The following is a 6,836-nucleotide window of genomic DNA, read 5'->3' on the forward strand; positions in this document are numbered from 1 at the left end:
ACGTATTATTGATCCATTGCGATATCTATTGCTATTGATTTATTGTCCAGCCCTCATTAAGAAGTTTACAAACATTTAATTATATCTCAGGTTTGGTGAGCTTCTCACAGGTTAATGAGTTCTAGTTAAATGAAGATACAGAGTTAAAACTTTAACGACAGAAACAGTCCTGAAAGCCTCTCTCTGTTTTCTAATGTGTGGTCCAGATTGGTACAGACATGCGTAGCGTCAACATTTGATGAAGTTAAGTTTTGGGTTGCCTGGTTGAAACCAGTCAAGGTTGACCTGCCATAATAATTAATCACATGATCAATTAAAACAAACTCAATAATCTCCTTTTGAGTGATTTAACATTTTGCTCTTTTCTCTCCAAAAAATTGGATGATAAAAATCTTCAGTCTGCTGTTTTGATCTCAACCAGCTGAATCTTTAAGGAAAATTTTGTTCATAATCTATTTTATTTATTGTTTCTGTTTTGTTTATTTAGTTTGGATATTTAAAATGTCTTCCAGTGTCAGTTTTAAATGTTCATTAGAATTTAAAGTTTATTGATCTTTGAGTTGTTGAATTATTTATGCCAATACCATTATAGTACTTGAAAATGGTTCCAAACAATATTATTGATTATCGCAATGACTTCTGTAACAATGTCATTGTGACAGGCCTAGTAGATGTAAACATGCCTAAACTTCACTTTTTCTCTTTTTTATAACATTTTAAAAGTTTTCTCACATTTTGCATGACATTTGGAAGGAATCGTAGCAATTAAAAACTGTGATTTCAGCATCATCAGATCAAAATGCTAGCAGATGTAAGTCCAGTGGAAGGCGGTTCTCCAGAGTATGAAGGCGAAGCGTTATTTTCTCTTCCATGTCTCAGTTATGGATTAGTTTGTGTTGTTTGGCCACCAAAAGCCCAGTAAACATAAATTAAAGCCCGTTTCCTCCCACTGTTGCTGGTTGCATCAGAGCGGATGAACAGCAGGTGGCGCTGATTCTCCAGTGGAAAGGCACTGGAGCAGGTGGGTGAAAAACCACAGATCACCCACAGATCATTAACAGAGATGTTTTAGGAGTGAACACACAGAGAGGGACAGTGATGAGAAAACCCTTCAGCTTGAGTCTGATGGGAAAGCTGCTCCCTCAGGACCCTCCTCATCCTCCCTCACATCCATCAGCCGCTCCAGAGACCCTCAGAGACGTTCCTGGGAAAAAGATTCCTCTCTTCGTCGGAGCTTCACATCATAACTCTAGTGAATTAAGCCCACGGTAGTGACTGATAAGGCCTCAGAGAGGCAGTTAAAAGTGTTCCCCCTCCTGACAAACAGGATTTATTCAGCTTTTATCTGGATTTTACTGTCCATTAATGTGAATAAACAAAACATTTTGTTGCTGCTGGCTCTTTTAATGGTGAAAATAAAGGTTCAGGAACTGCATTAGATGTGGAAACATTTACGTGTGTGATTCATTGTGACAGTTTTAAAAGGTGCATTTGAAGGGTCAGTTTATTAGTCAGCCGGTGATTAACCTTAAAGGGCAAAAATTCACATTTTGCACGTTTTCGTACTTCCATTTTGGTCTCTACTGCTTATATTAAAAAAAAGGCCAAGAGCTCAGAAATCCATCCAGTCGTTTTATGGAAATAAATTAATGTCTTTTGGTGTCTGGAAAACAACAAAAACAGTTTTAGGATGATATTTCTAGAACAAGTTTATATAAAATGTAAAATATACAATACAAAGAATTTCATAGACCAATAAAATAGAATGTAATTGACTCAAATGTATAATAAATGTAGACATTAAAAGAAAATGTCATACTAATGTTGGTTTCATTTAAATGTAACTTATTTTATTTATTGTTGTGTGAATAAATATTGTTTTCATATTTTTGATTGGAGGGAAAAAGCTCATTTTCAACTTCAGTGCAAAAGAATTTGACTCCCTTGTTCTGTTCTATGCAGATGATCTGATGATCATCCAGGATGTTTTGCTGTTTGCTACACTGACGCCTGTTCATCCTCTGACTCTTCTGCTACTTTTACCATCTGACTCAAGCGTAAAAACAGCTGCAGGCTCTGCAGGTGAGTCCTGACTCTGCTTCCTGCTGCCTTTTCTTCCATCTCTTTCCTGTTTCCTCCTGTACAACACAAACACACGCAGAGGACTCGGACCCCAGAGCGTAAAGCCTCAGCCCTTTGAAGCTCTGTCCCTGAATGAGGACTGGAATGAGCATCAGGAATGTCCCACCTTTCCAACAACACGCTCTCAATCCTCTCATCCATCTTCCTGCCCTTATCTCTGGGGCTCAGTGGGGAATGGAGCATTGATCCATGAACTCCCTCCTCCAGGCCTTTTCTTCCAGCTCTGTGGGGGGGATTTTGATGTTCCCAAGCTGGCCATGAGATATGATCTCTCCTGGCGCTCCGGGCCTCCTCCTATGGAGGACATCTGGAAGGCATCCCCACCAGATGCCTAAATTACCTTGGCTGGTTCTTTTCTCGCACCACTTCTAATCTGAGCGGCTCACCTTTTCCCTCAAGGCTGAACAGAGCGAACTCTTTACAGAGAAGATATTTTGGCTGCAGTTGTTCCGGATAAAAGAGCAAAGTTTTTCCCAGGATGCTCACTGACTCAACCATAACACGGACATAACAACACCGTCAGCTGTTTTTAAACATGAAGGTTAAACACATTTAGTATTTATTCAGCTTACTCCGCATTTTATACCCCTGACTGAAGCATTACACTCTACAGGAAGTTCCTAAAGATGATGCAACTATTAATGTAAATTCACTCATCATTTGCAAATTTGAGTGAACTTTTCCCCAACTTTTCCCCTTAGAGCAGTGGTGTCCAAACGTTTTTGCACCAATGGCCAAAATCCCCTATATGAAAATCCTCAGCGGCCAAAATTAGCTTTTTCTCCCCAATTAAAAGCATAAAAGTAAAAATATTACAAATGACGGGTAATATTTTGATAAAACAGATACTAATACGAGGTTTGCCTCAATGTTTGCAGTAATTTAACATCTTGGGACAATTATTTCCTACTTTGTTAATCTATAAAAGGTTTGTTTTTCACTTCCAGCAACATTAATATGAATTATCTTCTAAAACCTTTGCTGTGTTTTTACCTTTTTTGTGAGACCTTGTCATTGCAAAGAAAAGAGCAACTTTGACCACAACTTTTTGAAAGGTGCAACAAAATCAGCAATTTATGCCGCAACAATCACAAAAAAAAAAACACTGCAACATCCTGGAGGGACAAATTAAATATATTTTCCAGGATAATTTAATGAAATGATTTAAAAATTGTTAAAATAAATCAATATTTCACAGTGGCAACATGTAAAAAACACATAAAAATTTAACAAAATGACCAAACACAGAGCGTAGTCAAGCTTCTTTTTAAATATGGAGCCTGAAACCCAAACTGATACTCACAAACGTACAAGAGCGACTCAGCAAATGAGGTCAAACGTCCGTAATCTGCCATCCTTAATCCGTCAAATCTGATCTGGTTTGTTGTCGGCCAACATTTCCCACCTGCTCTTTTACATGGAATCAAAGATGCTATTTCCCCAAATTATCCTGAACAGAAACAATCAGAAACATCCCGCTGGATGACGTAGTTTGGAGTGAATATTTTGGTTTTTGTGTTGGATGGACTCTAACAGGACTCCTGCTGTGTTACTGTTTCTGTGAGACTTTCTAAACCAACCATCACTGGTTGTCAGCAGCGCTGACATGAAGCAACCCCAGCTCGTAAACCTCGGTCTGACCTGGCAAAGTGGGACGTGTTTGGTTGTTTTAAAGTCCCCACTGGGATATCAAAACACACGGCTGACTGAAGGGCTGCTAATAATGATTAAAAAGGAAGTGTGTCGTCTCTGACCGCCTGTCAGTCACACAGCTTCATCAGAGCCGAGGAAATGAAAACCAGCTGACCCACACACACAGAAACACACCGTATGACATCAGCTGTCAATCAACAGGGCTGGGATCAATACTAATATGGGCAACATGGGCAGCTGCCCAGGGCGGCTTCTCGTCTTGGGCGGCAGGAACTTTGTTGTTTGCTTTTAGGATGACAAATTTGGATTTCAGAATAAAATATTGCAGTTTTAAATATTTAAATTCTTGTCAAAGTAAACTACAAGATAATAAAGTAAAACTATTACTTATGAAAACAATAATGGCAATGGAGGTGTTGCATGATGAGATATATGTAGTTGTGTTTGTTTTCGTCTTAGTTTTTTGCTATGTCAGTACAACAACCCCTTAAAGTTGATCTATTATGCTTCCTTGAGCAGGTTAGTATAGGTTTATGGCCTATACTAAGGGATCAATAAAGTATATTCTATTGTATTCTATTCTATTCTATACAAAACATGTTCTTTACATTTTTTGCACACAATTATTCTTAAATAATGAGATTTGAGTTTGGTCAGTTCTGCCTATTTTGAGCTGTTTTAGGGCCTCGTGTCACTTTAAATCCAAATAAGCTGCTGCTTTCCACGCCCCCCCCCAACTCCACACATGCTGGAGCTCCACTTGGGTTGCTAGGTGACGGGCTGGGCTTTGCTGTGGTTGCTAGGTAACGGGGCAGTGCCTGTTGATTTGTTACATTCCAAAGTTTTTGACACCAAAAAACATTAACTGATTGCCAAAATCTGTCTGTGTGGTTTTATTTAAACACTTGTCTGTTTAAGAAGCAGTTGAGGCTTTTTGAGGAACTACAAAAATTCACAAAATGTAAATTTTACATAATCCATCCCCTTTAATTAATTCACATTAGTTGGGAAAGTTATGTTAGTCTGCTGTAATCAATCTATTGTATAAGGATACTTCTTAAAAACTATTTTATAACCTATTAAATAGGAATGAACTGATATAAAAATCTGAATTGATATTAATACCACTGCTATCGCCAATAACTAGTATTTACAAATATCATGTAAGGTATGTTTTCTTACACTTTTAACGCTGTATCACACTTCCACGTTTTTCAAACGAGATATTAAAAGAAATTTTAAGTGTGTTTGTGTTGGCAAATATTAATTTAAATGATGAATTTTGGTTGGTTGAAAAAGCAGGAAGGGGGCGCTGAATGTTGTTCGCCCAGGGCGCCCGACATGCTAGGACCGCCCCTGGTGGGGACGAGTCCTCTTTGGGAATTAAACTAAACAATGCAAGAGAAAAGAGAGAAGAATCAGATGACAAAGAGGAGGAGGAACGGAGAAAGAAACAGGATTGGATGGTAAACCAAATGGGAAGTCATAAACCAAGCGAGGACGATGATTAAGGAAGATGATTGGAGACTGAATTTAGCTGAAAGGAAAAAAGGGGGAGGAGGTTGACAGGAAGTCAGGAAAATAAAAGCCTGCACGGGGTCTGTAAGAGTGTGGGGGTGTTTGTTGGCAAAGTCACATGATCCTGAGAGAAACTTTACCAAAACCAGCTGCACAACACAAACTCTCTGACGCCCACGCACCTTCAGCTTGGTTGAAATTAAATGAAACTCAAGCTGAACGTGTGCACTTTAAGGACCGTCGGATCTTTCTGCTCCGCTTAAAAAGCAGACGTTAGGCGGACAGCTGTTCGTATCTGTCCCGCACAGTCACCGCTGATCCCGTAACCATGACGACTGCAATTTCTCTGGCCCCTGAGGAGGAGAGGGGTCAACCATGTGGGAGGAAGCGGCTTATTAAGCCACATTTGGACATCAGAGCAATTTGATGGATTGTTGCCGTTGAGAAGAAGCATGAATGAATAAATTTAAAAAATGCTGCTCTGACCAATAGACGATGAAGCCTTTGTTACTTAAATCTGACTGAGCACATGTTGGATTCACTCACTCCAACGCTCTCAGGGTGAGCATGAGCGCCCCGCTGTGGTCCCTGAGGAGTACAGCAACTAAACGCCACAGCAACGTTACACAGGCAGGTGAAAAATGGAAATAGTAAACAATTTTGACAGCGTTTTATAAAGGAGGATAAACAACAAAATGTAATCAAGTTTGCACTTGTTGTTCATGTCTGTGTAAGCACCAGCTGTAGCACATTTAGCTACAGGAAGTTTCAATTAAAAATCATTTGGGAACAAAACTTTATATGTTGGATATTTCATCACCAGTTTTTCCATTGTCAAAAAAGGCAGAGAAAAACACAAAGAAGTAAACATAAAACCAAGTTTGTTTCAGTTTGCGTAACATGCTGCTCTTTCTGTTGCACTATTGCATCTTTTCCCCTGTTTTTTCCTCTTAAACAGTTATTATGATGCGTCACCGTGGCAACAAGGTATTGTTTTTGCAACGAGGAGCAGATGATTAGCATCTCAAAAGCTTAACTTAACTAAGACGCTAAATCCATCATAATAAACAAGGATCATATAACGACTCCAAGGTCTCTGCCTGGTTTTCTAACCCCATGACCAGCCAGACGGTTAAAGGGGAGCAGCAAAAGCAAATGAGGTGGATTAGCAGTGGCAACGATGCCATCCAGGACATGTTACTGGAAAATATCATATCTCCTGCCTGGAAATTAAGCTGTTAGCATGTCAGGACTGTCATGTGGTAGTCATACAACAACAGTCTTCAGTCAGAGAGCTCTTCAGAACAGCTGCAAAACTGACTGCTGTCAGAGGTCTTTCCTGTCCCCAACAACTCTTTAGAGATGCTAATATGATCTGAGTTAAAACTAAATTTAATGGAGCACCACATGTGCCAAATGTTGTTAGCCAGAACGGACATTAATTCAAAGTTGACTTAAGTGAAAACCCATTTTAATCTAAAGAAGGCTAAAATGAAACATTTAATAATCTAAAATTAGCCTTA

This window comes from Xiphophorus couchianus, chromosome 13, assembly GCF_001444195.1.
Source record: "Xiphophorus couchianus chromosome 13, X_couchianus-1.0, whole genome shotgun sequence".
NCBI classification, from domain to species: Eukaryota; Metazoa; Chordata; class Actinopteri; order Cyprinodontiformes; family Poeciliidae; genus Xiphophorus; species Xiphophorus couchianus.